Source organism: Mus pahari, chromosome 3, assembly GCF_900095145.1.
Source record: "Mus pahari chromosome 3, PAHARI_EIJ_v1.1, whole genome shotgun sequence".
Classification (NCBI taxonomy): domain Eukaryota; kingdom Metazoa; phylum Chordata; class Mammalia; order Rodentia; family Muridae; genus Mus; species Mus pahari.
In genome coordinates, this window is record NC_034592.1 from 131638134 (window position 1) to 131658679 (window position 20546).

General features: G+C 37.3%; 1 pseudogene; it reads right to left on the reverse strand.

Moving 5' to 3' along the window:
• Positions 1 to 15163: 15163 nt before the first annotated feature.
• LOC110318026 lies at positions 15164 to 20383 on the reverse strand (annotated as a pseudogene).
• Positions 20384 to 20546: the final 163 nt, after the last annotated feature.

Sequence of the window (20546 nt, forward strand, 5' to 3'; positions counted from 1 at the left end):
AACTTCCATCTGCAAGAGCAGGAAATCATCATAATTACTGATCACTCTTTAGTCACATCATAATATAAATTAGAAGATTATCCCAGCCATTGTAGTGCATTCTTTTTATCCCAGCACTCAGAAGGCAGAGGCAGGCAATTTCTGTAAGTTCATGTCCAGCCTGATATATATGAAGTGAATTTCAGGGCAGCCAGGTTTATAACAGAGGGAAATTCTATTTCAGAAAATCAAAAGGAGAAGGCAGAGAAGGTGATTAACCTAGGCATATATATAACTACAAAACTATGTCTATGTAAAAAGATTTATCTTGAGATGATGTTTAACATAAGTCAAATGTTTTGATGCTTGGCTTTGGAGATGAGCTGGGAGATTAAGTTTGTGTTTACAGAGTGTTTCCAGATAAGAGATTGTGTTCAGGGAGCTTTAATTCTGAAATGTCAACTTCATATCAACATTGATATTTTTATAACAAAAGTGGATAAAAATATTGAAACTGGCAGAGAGAAGTGGGAGGTAGGTTGGCATTGCAGGCATTGGATCACACAGTTTAACATTAGCAAGTTGTCCTCAGGCAAGTTTTCACATCTAGCAGAGCTGGTTTCTTCTGCCAAAAGAAAATACAGCAGAACCCATTTATCTCAAGTTCAGGGAATAAGGTTTTATAGTTGATGTTAAATAACTAAGAATAAGACATATCAGGTAGTTACTATACATGCCATAGAAGACAAACTCCAGTGATTTACAAGATAACTTCAAATCTGGAGTCTAATGATGACAGCAGCTTTATTAGTAATAGCCCAAAACTGGAAAGAACCAAGATGGTTCTCAACTAACGAATGGATAAGGAAAGTGTAGTTCATTTTCAAAATGGAACACTATTCAGCTATTAAAAAAAGGGTATCATGAATTTTGCAGGCTAATGGACTGAACTAGAAAGTATCATCCTTAGTGAGACAACCCAGAACTGAAAGGACATGCATGGTATATACTCGCTGAAAAGTGGATATTAGCCATAAAGAACAGGATAAACACATTACCATGTACAGATCCAAAGAAAACAAATAGCAAGAAGGGTCCCAGGGAGGATGTTGAAATTTTTCTCATGAGAAATAAAACAATTATTAGAGGTTCATGGATGGAGAGAACTTGGTGCTAGATGGAAGACAGGAGTTAGAGTTACATATAGAGAGAGTAGGTGAGGGAGACCATCTCTAGGATATACAAGAGACCTGGGATGGGGGTAAACCCCAGGGTGTCTTTAAGGGCAACTGTATCTGCAATCATAGCAGTGGAGAATATACATCCTGAAGTTGCAGGATTCCCAGGGAGTAAAAAAAGACAGCAACCCATCTATAAGATCTTGGACCTAAAATACATCCTGCTTACAAAATGTGCAGGGAAAAAGAGAGAGCAGAGATAGATGGAAAGATTGAACACTTACTCATCACATGGGCAATAATCAATCCCCGATACTACCCATAATACTGTATTTTGCTTATAGGTAGGAACCTAGCATAATTGTGTCTGAGAGGCTCCATCAAGCAGCAAATGGAAACATATGCAGAATCCTATAATCAAACATTATATGGACCTCTGAGAGTCTTGTGGAAGAGTTGGAGCAAACACTGAAAGACCCAAAGAGGTAGGTAGACAGAGTCAACTAACATGGACCCTTTGGGAATATCAGAGAATGACAGGCTAAAACTAGATTCCCCCATACATAGTAAAACTGTAACTTGGCCTTCATGTGATCTCCCAACATGTGGAGTGGGAGCTGTCCCTGAATCTTTTGCCTGACTGTGTATTCCCTAATGGTTCATGCTTAGCTGACTTCAGTGGGAGAGAATGTAGTTAGTCTTGCAGTGTCTTGATGAGCCAGTGGTATGTGATACCCACAAGGGTTCACCCTTCAGGAAATTTTGGAATGTAAAACTAATAATAAAATTAATAAAAATTTATTATTCTCCATTATTTATCTGTTAAGTATGAACATAGACTTGGTTGCTTTCTGATCCTTCTGTCCAATTCTAGTTAAAATATTCTCAAAAAATTTCCAGTGACTATGTTAAACTTTGGTTTATTGTTGAGATTTTTTTCATGTCTTTTGTTTGTTTGTTTTGATTAATCACTCTCAGAACTCTGGTCACTTCATTGTAGCCATTTACAAGTCTACATGGTGCAAAATATTTAAAAAATTAAACATTTATGAGGGACACAGAATATTAGAACCACAAAATTGGTGGGGTCACATCTTCCTTATGGTTTAACTGAAACTAAGAATAATTAATACAGAATCCCATGTGACTTCCTTGACTCTTCTCAGACTTAGTGTTCTCTTGATTTCACTTGACTTAGGGAGAGCATGAGGGGGCTCTGCTGCCTCATGCCCTCCTCCTCAGTATTAACTGTAGCTTACAAATCAACAGAGCAATCAATCTCACTGCTCACCTCATGGAAAGGTTGGATCATTTTTGTTTGGATATATTAGTTTTGGTAAAACGTTGTTGTTGTTGAAAGAGCAAATATCTCTCAATAGAAACTACTTTTATAATATAACTTGTATAGTATAGATCAAGATAGCCATATTTATTGTAATTATGGCATGCTTTTCTTTCTTAGATGATAGAATAAATGTGAGATTTGCCCTGAACACATTTTTGAAATATTCTCTCATCATTTATCCCATGTACATTCTAGTTTCATTTTAAATGATAAATCTTTGCTCAAGTTAATTTATTTATAATCTGTTCTCTCCTGGGCATAATGTGAAATTTGATTATATTTTCTTATAATCATAGCTAATACTTCTGATGTTTTATAGCAATACTTCTGATGTTTTATAGTATGTTTCTAGGTTTTTGACTTTCCACTGTCATCAATTGTACATTCACTCTATCGTATCTGTGAAAGAACTCATATGGCCCTTCAGAATTCTGTGATAAAAATAATTAGGCAACTTTTCTCTCTCAATACCCCTAACATGTATGTGTATTGTTATGCAATCCAGTACATAAATCCCCTTATTTTTATCCCCAGGCTCTTTTGTCCAAAGGCAGTGGGCTTTTATTTATCAAGAGATTTAAATCAGATAAATTTCAGTGATTATCTTGACTACATCATTTCTAACTAGAATAAAATTTTACCTGACAAGTATGTAAATTATAAATATTATTAAGTCATGAGTATGAAGTCTTAAATCGATTTGTAATTGGTAATTTATGTTCTAGTTTGATGCTAAATACATAGTAATTTTTATTCATTTTTTTATCAAAATGGTTTTACAGGACACAGAGAAGTTATTCTTGAAGTTGTGTGTAAAACAGCAACAAAATCACTTCCAATTTATGTACTTGGACCACTGGTATGAAAAATCTTCTCAAATGACCTGATTGAAAGGAATGATTCTTTTGATGATGGTTAATATTCCACAAACTCATGTTTCTTCCCAAGGGACTTATATGAAATAAAATTTTCTCCAGAGTTTTCTGGTTCCTTGATTTGGGAATTCTTATTCATTTTTTAAAGATAAATGTGACTTAAAAGATGTTCACTTTGTGACCCAGATGAAAAATTGTATCTATAATGGGAGTGGAGCTACAGTAGAACTAATGTTTGAGGGCAGAAAGAAAATAGCTTTGTTAAATAATGTGTGAAACTTGCATCTGGTCTGTGGACAAGATATGGCCTGTTCAGTGACATATAGAATTGATGTTTCATAAAAGTTCTCCATTTCAACTATGGAACAGTAATCAAGACACTAAAGGAAATCTTTGATATGTTCTTAGAATGTTGCAGAGAAATGGGAGCTGGTCCTTTGTCTGAGACTTAGATTGTTACATGTTTCCATTTGTTCTTACACGTTTCATGTGCTAGCTTTAATTGCATTCAGGCAAATATATATTCACTACGTGAACCATTCTAGGATGGTGGAAAACTTTATGATGATGTAAAAGTTTATATTCATCATGCAATAAGTATCCAAAATGAATTGCTACTCATTGTAACTCTCATAGGGAGTCATAGTATTTAATTATTGAACTGCCTCAATTTTGACTTAGAGTCAAAATTGATACTCTTGATACTCCTGATATCAGGAGTAGGAACAATGGACAGAAATGTGTTCTTTGTGACAGGGAAGGGGTAGAGTCTATTATACTCCATGACTAGAGATGATAAGGAAGTTACACAATGGAAGGGATAGATTAACTAACTAGATTGCACATATGTTTTATTTGAGATGAGATAAAATTTTAAAACAAACAAACAAACAGAGAAACAAACAAATAACCCTTAAGGGGTGGTTTTGTGGTTAATAAGACTCACTGCTATTTCTAGGACCTGAGATCATTTCTCAGCATGCATGTCAGGCAGCTGAAAAATTTCTATAACTGAAACTATGTGGACCCAAGTCTTCTGCGCTCCAGGAACACTGCACTCAACTACCTATCACTATGGCCAGACAATTTAGAACACACATGAACACACATATGAAGGGACACAAAGAGATGTAAAAATAAACAAAAACATGCACATACAAACTTACACATAATTCAACATAATAAAAATAATCCTTCATAGGAAGAAACAAGCAATATATGGTATCTTTAGACCTGGTGGTTAAATTTCCTGATGTTTCAACACTAAGAATATTTTCATGAAATCTAGATTTTTAGCTAATTATGAGTCCTAAAATGATTTTCTTCAAGGTGCCACTCTAGATAGATCATAATTAAATGGTGAAAATCAAAGTAGATTCACATTTCTGATATACTTCTAGGGAGGATATATCAGCATAATGTCAGAGGACATAGATTCAGAGCTTCATTAAATTAAATTCCAAGAGTTAGTTATGGATGCTTATGACTTGCTAAACTGATAAAGCACAAAGCACCTGACTCAAAGGTACCAGTTCCATGGCTCCAAATATGGGTTTCTGAGTCCTTCAAAGACTGAACTCTTCAAAGACTCCTTTTCAGTGAGAGAGTTGCACATATACTATGACCTCTACAAACCAAAACAGATAATGAAATAAGAAAACCTGAAGTTGAATGTGGATATCTACATGTCAATGACAACCATGGAAAGAGATGACATAATTTCTGGAGAAGAATGTATACAATCAATGTTAAATATAGTTCTTTGGCCTGATATTTTCAATCATGGTAGAGATTGCCTATCATCATGATTCCAGAACACATAAATCCAAGACAAATTTTAATTCATTGGTCAACAAGTTCTTCACTGTGTCATAGGGTCTAAAGATTGCAGAAATGCAAAGGGAAGTCAGAACCAAAAGGACATGCATGGTATGTACTCACTAAGGAGTGGATATTAGCCAAAAAAGAGTACAGAATACCCAAGATACAGTCCACAGAACTCAAAAAGCTCAACAAGCTGAAAGGCCCAAGTAAGGACGACACAGTCCCACTTGGGAGAGAGAAAAAAGAAATCACAAGTGGGGAGGGATAGAGGGACCTGGGAGGGAAAGTGGACAGGATAGGGTAAAATATTGGGAAGTGGAGGGGAACCTGATCTGGTATTGAGTGTGGAAAAAGGACTGAAGCCCTTATGGCCAACAGAAAGAATATAAGCAGACAACATCAGGAAATATGAGGTTGGGGACCCCACAGAATGCACCAGAAACCTGGGAGGTGAGAGATTCCCAGGACTCAAAGGGAAGGACCTTAGATAAAACATCCTGCAGTAGGGAGAAGAAACTTACAGAGCCCACATTCAGTAGGAATATAGGCCATCAAATGAGGAACTGGGTTGCCATCCCACAGCCACATCTCTGACCTATTATTGTTCCTGTCTGAAAGAATTACAGGAATGGAAATGAAGAGGTACCTGAGGCAAAGAAGATCCAGTGACATGCCCAAAGTGGGATCCAGCTCAAGGGGAAGTCCCAAGGCCTGGCACTATTACTGAGGTTATGGAGCACTCACAAAAAGGGATCTATCATGACTGCCCTCTGAAAGATCCAACAAGCAGCTGAAAGAATCACATGCAGATATTTGCACCCAATCAATTGACAAAAGCAGCTGACCCCTATTGTTGAATTAGGGAAGGATGAAAGAAGCTGACAAGGGCAATCCTGTAGGGGAGAAGAGGTGTGGAATGTGGAGCAGTCAGAGGGTGGATGGAGGGGCGGGGAATGGAATATAAAGTGTAAAAAATAAATTAAAAATAAAATAAAATAAAAATTTTTAAAAGTTGGTAAAAATGGTTCTTGCTACCACCAAAGTCTAACTCAAGTACAAAGTCCAGTGATCATATAACAGACATGTAGAGTAATAGAACAGTCTAAATTTGGTAGACAAGGTGGAATCCTTAACAATAGCATGCCTGAGGACTTGCCTTCACTCATTCTAAGTAGTACTCCAGAGAGAACAGCTGAATTATAAAAACAGCAGCTGTTTTAAAAGGAAAAGGGAATAAGGATGACAGGAAATGTGAATTCATTGAGGTGTAATCACTAAGATCAAATAAAGATTAAAGAAATAAACACAATAATCCTGTGAACAAAGCATTATTATAGTAGTATAGAACTTAGGTGGAACTTAATATTAATTATCTTAAGTTATCTGGACTTTCTCATTGTTAAAACTAAAACAAATATAAGCTGAACATATCCTAAATTACTAGGTGCAATTAAAAAGACCTGTAATTACTCATCGGAAACTCTTGCAAACATGTACATGGAAGAAAACACATACTCATTTCTTCAGATAATATTAACTGTTGATAAGCATGATTGATCAAAATCTATTGAATTTTACCTGCAATGAATATGAAGCAGTAAAAGAGTACATATTCACTTCAGCCTGTAATTTAACTATTTGTTTGGTAAATGTGAATATGCTAGCAGATTTCTTATTTAGGTCAAATATTTGGAGGCATTTGCAATTGCAATTTCAGTGCATTTCTTGTTTTTCTGTTAAAGTAGAAAGATAAACTATAAATTAAAATATGTTTTTATAGAGTAAAGTAATTAACATTTTTATAATATATTCCGATAATGAAAGTTTAAATTTTCTTGTGGTCAAGTACTTTCATATAGATGGGCTTTGATGAAGTTAACAGTATGATGAAGAATCATAAATGCCATTTACAACTGTAAGTCTGTGGTTACTGAATGAAGACCTCAATTTTACCAATAATGTAATATAACACAGTACTTGACTAATATTTCCAAGCCTAATCTTATTTTTCATGATACAGTTCTCATTAAGGAAGATAAAGATGTGTTGGATGACACATATTGATTATACTAATTTTTAATGCTATAAAATATGTATGATGATTTGGGAAATTTGACAATAACCTGAAGAAAATCATTAAATAAAAATAAGCTGTTGCTTAGTTCTTTTAAATTTTTTGATAGATTTTATCATACCAGTGAAGAAAGATTAGGCACATTTCTATGACAAATATGAGAATCTGGTTATGTGTTGTTTACAATCAGTCTTTCTTAGGAATGCACAAGAGTTTCCAACTGTGAGAATAGAAAAATCCTCAGATTCTGGAGTAAAGTTTAATTGTAGGCAGAATTTTGAAAAACATGTTCAGAGAGTTATGAATGGTAATAGCCCCATCAAACGGATATCAGAGCAAAAGAACAGTGATTTTGGAAAATGGGATCAAGTCTGTCAAAGTTATATGCTCTCAAATATTCTGGCATATTCAGCCTGTCCTGAGAACTAGAATATATCTAAAATTTAAGAAATGAATAAATGTGTTAGACAGAGTAAATTTTGAAATGTATAGCAAGATTCTCTGAAAAGGTTATTGCTCTCAACTCTTTTCCATGTCTCCAGTGAAAAAGAAGTATATGAAAGGAAATGTGTACTTTGTTTAGGAAAAAAGTATGATATCTCCAAAGAAATTTCAGGCTGTACACCAAGGAACCAAGCATCCCCTGTGGATAAGGACTCACCCAGCCAAGATTCATTAGGGAAATTATAGATGTTGATTGAAATGAGGGACCCTGGAGTTTTAAAGCATCTACAGTACTTCCAAACTAAAAAAAAAAAAAAAACTACCTAGGGAAATATTTCCACTTATTCATAGAGAGTATACTAGTGTAAGCCCAAGGAAGCAAAACTCAATTTAGAGGTAGCAAAGAACTGAGAAACATTGTCTACTGTTTTGGTTGAGCCATGCTGCTGGCAAAAGCCTTGTCATTCATCTAGGTGTTTTTGGAAACCATGTGAAAGTCCATAATCTGTTCTGATATTATGGGCATGTAAGATTCTTTTGTGGTGATATGCATAAGTATGGTCTCATAATTGTGAATGAGAGACACTGATTGCTTCTTTGAAAAATTCCCTATCACCTTGACACCCCAAAAGGAAAAGGAAACATTCCATATGAGAAGCCACTTGCAAGAGTACTTAAAACTATTATAAATGTGCTGAAACACAGCTCTTCACAGTTGATGGCTTGTGGTAGGGGTGGCCATTAGGGAGAAGAAAAAGGATCTGTTGTCTTTAGTGGACTAGATACTTACAGTGTGACCATGCACCAATGACTATGTGTAGAACACAAATTTATCGTGGTCTACTTTTATCTTTCTATCTTCCTTCCTTCCTTCCTTCCTTCCTTCCTTTATTTCTGTCTATCTTTCTTTCTTTCAGGAAAAGACATAATGTTGGGAGGGTAGATCTGAGAGGAATAAGAATTGAAAGTGACTGGTGAACATGGTGAGAAATTTGCAAACAATCAATAAAAATATAAAAAAGTACATTACCAACACTATATTCCAATGTTTCTCCATGGTTTTAGAAAGCACCAAGGAAAGAGAAGACTAGATTACTTGAAAAAAAGATACCAATTACATGAACCTCTGTAGTTAAAGCAGAAAAAGTATCCTGGTTAGGTGGCAGACATATTTGGTAATGAATATATTGCTGATCAAGATATTGAAAGGAAATAAGATGAGATTATTTTTCTCTAAACAGAATGCTTATTCCACCAAGGAAAAAATCAGGGAACATCAGAGAATTAGAAAAAAAAAAAAAAAGCAGAATGTTAAATCTGAACATAAAGGAATCAGCTGCCAGATGCAATCTTCCAAGCATTACTTATGTTTTGCAATCATGATTTTAAAAAGCTGATGTTTCCTGAACTTTTGTTTCAAAGAAGGGTCCTAAAAAAGATTGTTTTTTTCAATAGTAAATCATGAATCAAAGATAGGGTCAAGAGGTATGACTTTTCCCTGTTGAGTGCAGAGATACTTCTGGATTTGAAAGAAAAGTAGGCATTATTTTTCATTTCTATACCAATTAATGAGCGTGTTAGGCTCCAGTGGATACTTTTAAATGTGTGCTCACACAGAAAAAGAAGTCAAATGAGTTAGTCACAAAATAAAACTAAAATTTCATCAATGTTGATAGAGTAATGTATCCAGGATAGAAAGGTGGCCTGAATGAAGTTGATGAGAAGTTACGGACTGAGAGGAAACAGAATGCACCCTAAACTGAAATTATTACATGACCCTTGGATATCTACTATGAACATACATTTTTATGTACTACAAATATATGTAGTAAATGGAAATTGCCTCTCTTGGTAACATTCTGATATCAGAGATGCAACGGAACACAATACCATTACCCATTTTAACTGCTCTCTCTACATTGGTGGACATATGTTTCAGGCAGCTAAATATGGCATTCTTCTAGGTTATAGTTCTTCCATAGACATGAACTTCCCTGTTCTTTTGCCTTATTTACAAGGCAGTTTAGTTCTGAACTAATATTTTGAAACTAGAGAAGAAATTAAAAAGAAATTATTACCTTGGGTGTCCTAGTTTTTCTTTGCTTTTACTTTACTAATCAAGGAAGAAACTGATGACAGCTTGGTTTGGGGAGAGGACACAGGCCTGATGATACAGGGTGATGTATCACTTTTTTCTTGACTTCTTTCTACTTGGCATAGCAGAAACATTGCTTTTTGAAAAACAAATTATTCTGACTACGCTTAGGTGGTTTTCACAAGATTGGGTCCAGACACATTCAACAATAGATGGACAAAAAAAGACCATGAGGCAATTTAGGGAGGGAAAACTGCTCATAGCAATGACTAATATGCCAAAGAATGTTTTTCAAGTAATTAGTTACTGTGTTTAAGACATAAGTAACTCAAAATAAAAAAGATTTTCTCTTGACCTCATTCATGATTATATCAATTATGGGAGTTATTCTCCTCCACTTTGATAATCCTTACCACCTGTCATAGAGACAGGTAAGGCAAAGGTCTGAATAGAGATAAGCCAATACATAGCATTCTATCAATTAAAAGTCTTGGTTATAATAAATACAAACAAGACTTAATGATAAATGATAAATATATGTAGTTTTAGAAAGATAAAGAAATTGAGTGGGAAAATTAAAGGATGAGGTAGAGTGAAGAACAAGATAAGGCATGGAATAAGGATAGAGACAACTAACTCTAAGGAGTATTTGAGGAATTTTATTGAGCCCTACTGTAGTAGAATTTCCTTGAACTATATACATATGTAAAACAAAGCTAAATCAAGTTGACAACAAATCATTGGAAACAAAGCCTCAAAGAAACCACCACCACTAAATGATATCTCCAGTGTCAGGAATCGGATATGTTTAATTAAATTATAGGCAAATAGAGACTCTATTCATGCTCCTCAAAAAACTCAGACTTTTACCAAGGATTTTTGTTTTGTTCTGTTTTTTTTTTCCTCTTCAGAAACTGAAGGTAAGATCCTATTGTTGAAGACACATATTTCACTGAACACAGAGAATTCAATCTTCTGACTTACTACAATCCTAATAACTACAAATATTCATAGTTTTGTAATTAAAGTTCTTGCTATCAGAGTAGAAAGGTACATACCAACACAGATTAGGCCTTCAATGATAACTTACAGGCATGTTACACTGGTGTAACTGGCACATACATTGTATTAGTAATCAATTACTATGTAGTAGGAATATAGCCCTCTCCTTGAGATGGAAATAATACCTGACACTGCTTAGATAACCAAGAACCTGAGACTAGATATCCAATAGTTCTAAAAGTAAAACATATCCAATTATTCTTTTAAAGGACCTTAACCATGAAATAACCCCTAATATCACTGTACTATTCCCAGAGATAAGTATCTTGTTCAGACATCATCAACAAGCTTTGTCCTGCAGTAGAGGACAACTAATACAGAGACAGACCACAACTTTACAATTCACAGAGAGTCAGAGTTTTTAAAAAAACTCAGTTCTAAATGGGATGTCTTGATTAATTCCTTCCTATCAAGGTTCATGGAACTTTCAGAGGAGAAGGCAAAAGATTGTAAAAGTCAGAGGTGATGAATCATACCAAGGAAACAGCATCACCCAGACATAACTGCTGAGCATATGTTAATTGATCATCTGTGGCAGTATGCATAGGGCTAGTCCAAATGATATCCAGTATTTAGAGGGTGGAGTAGACAGAAGTTCTCCTTCCTAAATGAGAATATTTCGCACTAATATTTACTTCCTTAGCCTGTACTTTTTCCTATCTGGGGTAAAGTACTGCATGGAAAACCACTATAAACAGGAAGGGGCAACAATCAGGTTGCAAGTAAGAATACAATGGTGGTCCCATTGAGAAAAATTGAGATATAAGACATATGGTAGGCCTATTTGGAAACTGAGAATGAGGAGTTGGGGTGTGTGTGTATGTGTGTGTGTGTGTGTGAGAGAGAGAGAGAGAGAGAACAGGAGACTGCTGATTAGCCATCTAATTGCTTTGTCTGCTTACTGTGGTTGCACTCTCTACTCTAGTTGTTCTGGTCCCTACCTACCACTGGTCAAAAAATTCATTTTGGCTGAGATTCAAATGTCTTTTTCAAATGCATAATATTGAAAATTTTGTTTCTATATACATTATATTGAAATATTGTCTTATGTCATTCTGCTGTATTAAAACTCTGGGCCTCAAATTGAGTTATAGCTCCCCATTCTTTAGAGCTAAGCACATTTCCTTAAAGTGTTTCTATCTGTCCTTTGACAGAAAAAAACCCACCTACTTTATGACAAAAAAAGAGGGTGAAACAAAACTAAATAAATTATTGGTTTCGTTTTACTTTCTAGGACTCTTGATAAAACATATCTTTTTCACATGATGTTATATAATTATTATATGAATTTTTGATATATATATATAATTAAAATTTCATTGGATATTTGTAAAAAGTCTATAATAAAAGGCTATCATAAAACCCATAACAGAAAGGGTAGATAATTAAAAATTCATACATGGGTAAAACTAAATACCAATTCTTCTCAACATCAACATTAACACAATGTTGTGATTTGAATAAACTGTTTATCATTAAATGTTATCATATTCATTCTGCATTCATCAAACCAGAGACACTACCTTTGAAATAAATAAAAATTCTTCTGATAACATTGTCAATTCCAATTTACACATTAAATGAAGGACTAAGCCTGAAATTATGCCATTAAAAACTGAAGACAAGGAGGCCTTATGCCCTGCCCACACCCAGAGACAACTTGACCACCAGGAGGTCTGACATCACATCGCCATGCTCACAGGTGACACATGCCCCCTGCCACAATATATGGCCTAACTGGGAACCCCTAAGTCCCTCCCCAGAGGATGACAGACCTCCAAACCTGCTAGAAACACATCTGCCTTCCTATCTGTAACTGCACCCAGGAGCAGATCCTGTACTTTAGCTCCTCCTACCCTGCCCCCCCCCCCCACTGACAGAATGAATCCCTGGAGTTCTGACACAACTAGGTTTACTGGAGGTCCCTCAGATCTAGGTTCACAGATCAGGTGCTCCAGATCCCCTCCCAAACCTAGAGACAGCCTGACCTAAGGAGGTCTATCATAGCCAGGCTCACAGGAGGGGCAGACTCTGTTCATAGACAGCAAGGCCAGTTAGCACCTGAAATAACCAGATAATTAGAGACAAGAACATTAGCACCATAAACCAAAGCCACTTGGCATCATCAGAATCCAGTTCTCTCAACACAGTAAGCCACCCTATCACACCTGAAAAGCAAGATTCTAACTTAAAATACCATTTCATGAAGATGATAGAGAACTTTCATGAGGAGAAAAATAGCTCCCTTGAAGAAATACAGAAAAACATAGGTAAAGAAGTAGAAGCCCTCAAATAGGAAACAGATAAACCCCATAATTAATAAATGAAAATACAATCAACATGTGAAGGAATTGAAGAAAAGTGTTGAGAATCTAAAAATATATAAACGATCAAGGAAGAAATACACAGGGAGAAAATACTAGGGATGGAGAACCTAGAAAAGAAATCAAGAGTTACAGATGCAAGAATCACCAACAGAATACAAAAGATAGAAGAAAGAATCTGAGGCATAGAATGCTATAGTCAAAATACCATATTGACATACGTCATAAGACCATATTGAAAAAACAGTCAATGAAAATACAAAGTGCAAAATTTCCTAACCTAAAATATCCAGGAAATCCAGGACACAATGTAAAAAGCAAACTTAAGAATAACAGGTATAAAGAGAGTGAAGATTCCAAATTGAAAGGGCCAGTAAAGACCTTAAACAACGTCATAAAAGAAAATGCCTATACCCTAAATAAGAGAAGCTCACAAGCATACAAGAAGCTTACAGAACACCAAATAAATTGGACCATAAAAGGAATTCTTCTTGTTTCATAATGACCAAACCAGCAAATAAATGCACATGTCAAGCAAAGAATATTAAAAGTGCTAAAGAAAAAAGGTCAAGTAACATATAAGGACATACTTATCATCACTTTACCAGACATCTCAAGAAACACTCTAAAACCCAGGAGATCTTGAACAGATATCATGTAGATGCTAAGAGAACAGAAATGCCAGCCCAGCCTACTATACCCAACAAAACTCTCAATAAACATAGATGTAGAAACCAAGATTGTGTATAACAAAACCAAATTTAAACATCTTCCCACTAGGGCTGGCCATCAATAACAATATAAGAAAAAGTCCACATACTCATTTAAGGTCAAAAATTCCCTACTTGATGATAAAGTGGGCAAGAAAGACATAAAGAAATAAATTAAAGTGGATATTAGCCCAAAAGTTACAGAATACCCAGAATAAAATCCATAGAAGTCAAGAAGGCTAACAAGCTGAAGGGCTCAAGAGAGGATGTGTCAATCGCACTTGAGAGGGAGAAGAAAGCAATAAGAGGAGTGGAGAAGGGAGAAAGGTACCTGGGTGGAAAAGTTTGACAGAGAAGGGAAGATGGGACCTTGATCAGGTATTGTAGGGGGAACAGGACTGAAACCCTGACAGCCAGCAGAAAGAATAGAAGCAGGCAACCTCAGGAGGTAGGAGAAGGGGGTGCCTCTAGAATGTACCAGAGACCTGGGAGGTGAGAGACTCGCAGGTGTTGCAGGGAGAGACATTAGATGAAATGTGCTACAGTGGAGAAAGAGAACTTATAGAATCCACCTCCAGTAGAAAGACAAGGCATCAAATGAAGGGATGGTGCTACCATCCCACAGTCAAAAACTGACCGATAATTGTCCCTGTCTGAATTATGGCTAATTCTTCTCTTGGAATATCCACCATATACTCTAACTGGCTTATAGCTAAGTTAGATATATTTGCACCAGGTGGAGGAAATAATTATAAACTTAGTGGTTCTAGCAAAATACATGCTTTTGCTTTTGTGTTTATGAGAATCTATGCTTTATATACAATGGCTTAGGACTGACTGTACAATAAATGGGAAATGTACAAATTGTCAAGGTTAACCTGCAACATCACTATGAATGACAGGTGACAATGGGGGTATGGTAGGTTTCATGAGGACCCTGTAGAACTGGCTCACCAATTCTAGAAAGTAGCAGATACATGGGGACAGAAAAGATAAGCATTTGTGGAGGAGTTATTCAAAGGTTTTAACCCTAGAAGTTGAAGAGTACTCAGCAGGGAACATGGTCAGGCCTAATAGAACAGCACATGGTCCTTTTTACAGGTGTGGCACAGTAATGGCTTGACCAGGTTGTCTGACTGGTTCTGGGTCATCTGTGGAAAATGGTGTGCTGCCATAAGTTCCAGCTGGCTCTGCTACCAGACTATCAAGAACTGAAGGAGTGAAATTTCTAGCCAGAAAATAACATGGTACCTCTATGGGAACAGTCCTGAATCAACAGTACTTCTACAAGTCAGAACCCTCCTGCAGACAAAATATCTTAACTGCAGTCTTCTAAGCCTACCTGGTAATGGATCCTTCCATACAGATCCTCATTTGTCTAGAGAAAAGGACAAAACTGAGTCTGGAGAACATAAGATACAGAGGTATGCCCGGCAGTGGTGGCGCATGCCTTTAATCCCAGTACTTGGGAGGCAGAGGCAGGCAGATTTCTGAGTTCAAGGCCAGCCTGGTCTACAAAGTGAGTTCCAGGACAGCCAGGGCTATATAGAAAAACCCTGTCTCGAAAAACCAAAAAAAAAAAAGAAAGAAAGATACAGAGGTGTGAATCAATGTCTCTGCTCATCAGGAGGAGTTGGTGCTGGATCAGTTCCTGGGCATGGCATTGGCCAGGAGATTGAAACCTCCTAGGTACAGGGACCTGTGTCTTGGGGATTGAGAGCTTCCTCTTTTCCATGGGATAACCTATGCCACATGGGAGGTGGTGGAAGCATTCTCCTGGGAAGACTGAATTGCCGAGGTGGTGACCAATGTCGGGGTGACAATTCAGCAGTAGCAGTGATCACTTTGCCATCAATTTGTCCTCCATTCATGTGTTTCAGTGCCTTCTCTGCCTCATCTGGGTTCTCAAATTCCATATATGCATAGCTGCTACATTCACTCCAGTAGTGACTTGTGAGAGAGGCCTAGAAAACCTGGAAGCAGTCCTGAGGCAAAGAGTTTCATGGAAACTTAGCCTCCTGGAACCTTGGCATTCCCATAGCACATATACTCAAAACCTGTCCCCGAATTAGTTTAGTGAATGGATCTGTGTACTCTCTTTCAGTATTGTTTTATTGTAAGTGCCTTTAATGATTGATTTTGACATATAGCTAAGCCTCCACCAGTGTTCCAATGTCCTAGAAAGTCCTTGAACCGACCTTGAGCTTGGAATTCAGTAAGAATGTTACCTCTTCAGTAACATTCTAATTTACCTCTAGTAGAGATAGTGAAAATAATTAGGCATTACAATTTACTTGAACAAGAGCTAGAAAGCTCAGAGCTAGTCTCCATAGTAATTACATAGAATAGCCGAGTCACACCAACACACAGGAATACACAGTGGCCTAGGAAATAGGTGGGTTGTGGTTTCATGAAAGGTTTAGTAGAATGGAATTCCCCTGGTGCAGGATTTTAAATAGGCCCAGAGGAATAGCATAATCAGGTATTTACTAAAGGACCCATAGTGGTGGGTTTAACAATAGACTAGCATTGCATCAGAGCATTCACCTGGCTCCTGTGTTTAGCTGATCTTAATTAAGGGTTGTTCCTATTTTCAGTTGTAAACTTGACCTGGCTCCCGCCATCTTTTTATGTATGCATTTCTTTGTTTGTGTAGATGTACCCTGGCAGATGTATTCATCTAGCTTTCTTGTTTTTCTTCTGTATTATAAGACTGGTGCTTGCTTTGAGAAAATACATTCAGATACACACACTCTGTGTCCTTGTCTGTTTGTCATCCCTGCCAACTCCTTCCATGCCTGTAACCAGAACCCCAAATTTTCCCTCAGATTGAGGGAGGCTGACTGAGGCTGGTCTGTGGCACATAGCCTTTAGATAGATGAGGATGCACCCTTTCTACAGGCATGCCAATCATTTTAATTTTCCTGTAAGTAGAAAATATTTCCATGATATGATCCTTGAACACATTCCTGATGAGCCTCTCAGTGTATGCTTTGGTAAGTTTAAATGAAGGACTCTGCCTTTTCCTCTCTTTTTCATGTCTTTTAGGTAGTTTGGATTTGGAGTGGGGATGCTACCTGTTGTCATGCCTGCCCTGAGAAGGGCTTGGGGAGCCAGAGGAGCTGCTAGAACTGGAGCTTCTGGACGTGCTGGAGCGTTATGAGCAGCTTGATTCAGAGGATGAGCTAGAGCCACTGCTTGAGCCTGTGCTGGTGCTGGAACCTGAGCTGGAGGTTGAGCTGGACCTAGACTTGGTGCTGCTGCTTCAGCTTGAAGCACTGCATCTATTCCTATTCTTATCTCTGCCACGATCCTTCTCACTTGATGCTTTAGTGGCCTGTTTATCTTTAGATAGATCCTTGGACTTCTTATCAGATCTGTCTTTGCCTTTGGTAGAAGGAACCACCTTCCCACTGCCACCACCTCCTCCTGCTCTGCTTAGACCCGGACACCAGTGCCAACTCCCTTTTTTCTTGGTTTTGTTTCCATAAGTGATGCTACTATGACTGCAAAGAACACACTAAGAACACTTAATAGCTATTACTTCATGGATAAAGCAAATATTATTTACTGATAAAGGAATATAGCAATAAATTGAGTCTTAACTATATATCTGTACTCATAAATCTGTGGCTTCCTCAGTCATCAAAAGAGAAGCTACATCCTCCTGAATACTGGAAGTAATATAGAGACCATAAGTGGACAATGCGCAGAAAATAAAAGATCTTAGAACACTCAGTCCCAAACTGGATATTTTCATCAAACCCCTCCCCTCATGGTTCAGGGAAATGAACAAGAGGGCAATCTTCTCTCTCTCTCTCTCTCTCTCTCTCTCTCTCTCTCTCTCTATATATATATATATATATATATATATATATATATATATATATATGGAGATGGCATTGGATGGCACCATGAAAAGTATGTTTTTCAGACTTAGTAGGACTAAAACATATGAACTCATGGTGACTGAGCCATTATACACAGATCCAAACCAAATTGAGTTATGACTTATGATTTTGTGTTTTTATGAGGTTTCCCCTCACTTCTGTCACTGTCTCATTAACTGTTTCCCTGTCTCTCTGAGTCTCTCTGTTTCTCTCTGTGTGTCCGTCCCTCTTTCTATCTCTATCTTTCTGTGTGTATGCATTTGGGGGTGGGTGTTTGTGTGTGTGTGTGTGTGTGTGTGTGTGTGTATGTGTGTGTATGTGCAAGTGTGCATGTGTGTGCGCATATGTGTGCGCGCGCGTGTGTGTGTGTGTGTGTGTGTGTGTGTGTGTGATTATTTGTCTGGGTGCCTATGTAAGTAGGTGTTTTTTGTTCTTTATTGGGTCTTTTAACATTTTTTATTTACATTTGTGTGTATTTTTGTGTTTTCCATTTTTTTTCTCAAGACAGAGGAACAAGATGATAAGTTGAATAGGTGGGAAAAATGGAAGGATCTGAGAGGTGATGAAAGAGCATAAATTTAAGCAGAATGTATTGTATTTTTTAAAAGTATTTTCAACTTAAAAGAAAAAATAGTTGAAACAGTTATCACTGAATCTTAATCAAGGGATTTATCATTTATCTATACCCTCTTTCACACCATATGTCCCTTCTAAACTAATAACTGATTTAATAAAAGCCATGATTTTGAAAAAGTGAAACATAAAAACATAAATTCTAGGCCTTTAGGCCCAGGCTTGAAAATGTGACCTTTGTGACTCAATGCTCCAAGGCATGCTAATCATAAAACAGATAGTGACATTCCTCCACCACCTGCTTCCTGGGTTCGGGGAGTGTTCATTCAAAGAAAGTCATCGTGACCCACCCTGACTGATCCTATAACCCCTTATGCAAATGTGCTATTGTTAGAGGTTCATAGAAACTGTCTTGACTCCCACTTCCTTGTGACTCTTAACTGGTATTTTTGGTATTTTCCAACAACACTCTCCGTCCCACTTGTGGGGACTCTGTCCCATTTGTGGCATTTGTGGGGACTTCGTCCCATCTGTAGGGACTTCATCCCATCTGTGGGGACTCTGTCCCATCTGTGGGAGCCTCCGTCCCATCTGAGGGGATCTCCATCCCATCTGTGGTGACTCTTTTCCCATCTGTGGGGACCCTCATCACATCTGTGGGTCAGTAGCGATACTGTAACTTTCTTGTCGAGAACCGGCCATCTGATTCAGCAACCCTCTGGGTCTTTCATTTGGTGCATATGTTTGTGTTTGTTGACATTATGTGTGCTGTTTGTATTCTTTGTAACTAAGACGATGAGACAGACTGTGATGACCCCCCTAGTTTGACTCTTAACCACTGTACTGAAGTTAGGACTAGAGCCCATAAACTTTCTGTAGAGATCAAGAAAGGACATTGACAGACTTTTTGTGCCTCTGAGTGGCCAACTTTTGGCATTAACTGGCTGTGGGAGGGAACTTTTGACTATAATTTTTGAGATCAAAGCCATTATCTTTCAGGAAAAACCAAAATTGCACCCTGACCCACAGCCGTACGTTACAGTAATGGCAAGACCTGGTCCAGAATCCTCTGCCCTGGGTCAAGCATTGAGTGTACCAGCAGAAGTCAGGCTCCTGAGTCCTGGCCTTCCAAAAACCCATGGAAGAGAAAGGAAAAATAAATAAACAGTATCAATTGGTCATTGGAGCCCTGCACCTGTAGTCAGGAGTCTAGTGTGGCTGGAGAAGCCCTGTTAGGAGCTGATTGTAAATGCTGCTCTTAAAGGGACCAACAGCTTCTCAAGTTCTATGATAAGGGAACTGATGGCTGTTTTTCCTACAAAAAATCTCTGTGCTTGTGATTATTGGATTCATCAGGTAACAAGGAGCTCCTCTCTTGAAATTACAGCTAGAAAAATTAAGATATTTGTTTGGTTTAAATAAGCAAATGCATGCAGCCATTTCATTTTTGTTTCTGAATGGTTTTAAAGGTATAAATATGTTTTATATGTCTTGGCTCATAAGTTATTGGTTATGATTAAAATTTGGAACACTGGTAACAGAAAGTTGGCTTAAAACTGGTAACTCTGGGTTAGAGTAATTTAGAACTACAACATGCAGCATGAGCCAACCCATGGAAACAGGTCTCTAAAGATATACCTGAATTGGGTATGTAATTCTTATCCTAGAGACCAGACTTATAAAAGATATGGTTTAGGGCGGTGTCTCTTTGAGGTATTGGGGGGCTGCATCTTTTTACATTTGTGTGCATGAACAGGCAGCCAAACTTTGTAGCAAGTAATGTTTTTGGTGGTGATTTTTAAAAAGAATGGATTGTTTACACTGTTAAAATTGGGTTTTGCTTCCCAAAATTGTGGTTGTGCTCTGGTGTTAGAAGAGAAATCGAAAGTGAAGGTTTCTCTCGAATCGGAGCCACCAGCTTAAATTTTTGTGGAAGATATTTACTGGGCCTTTAAGTTCAGAATCTTCACTCTCTTCTATATGTATTTACCTTAGATTTGGTCTTCTCATTGTGTCCTGGATTTCCTAGATTTTTTTTAGTGTCTTTTTGCATTCAGTTTGATGCTGTCTACTGCTTTGCTGTATATTGCTTTTACTATGTTTAGGTATGGGCCTTTAATTCCTGATCTTCCCAAGACTTTTATCATGAAGGGGTGTTGGATTTTGTCAAATG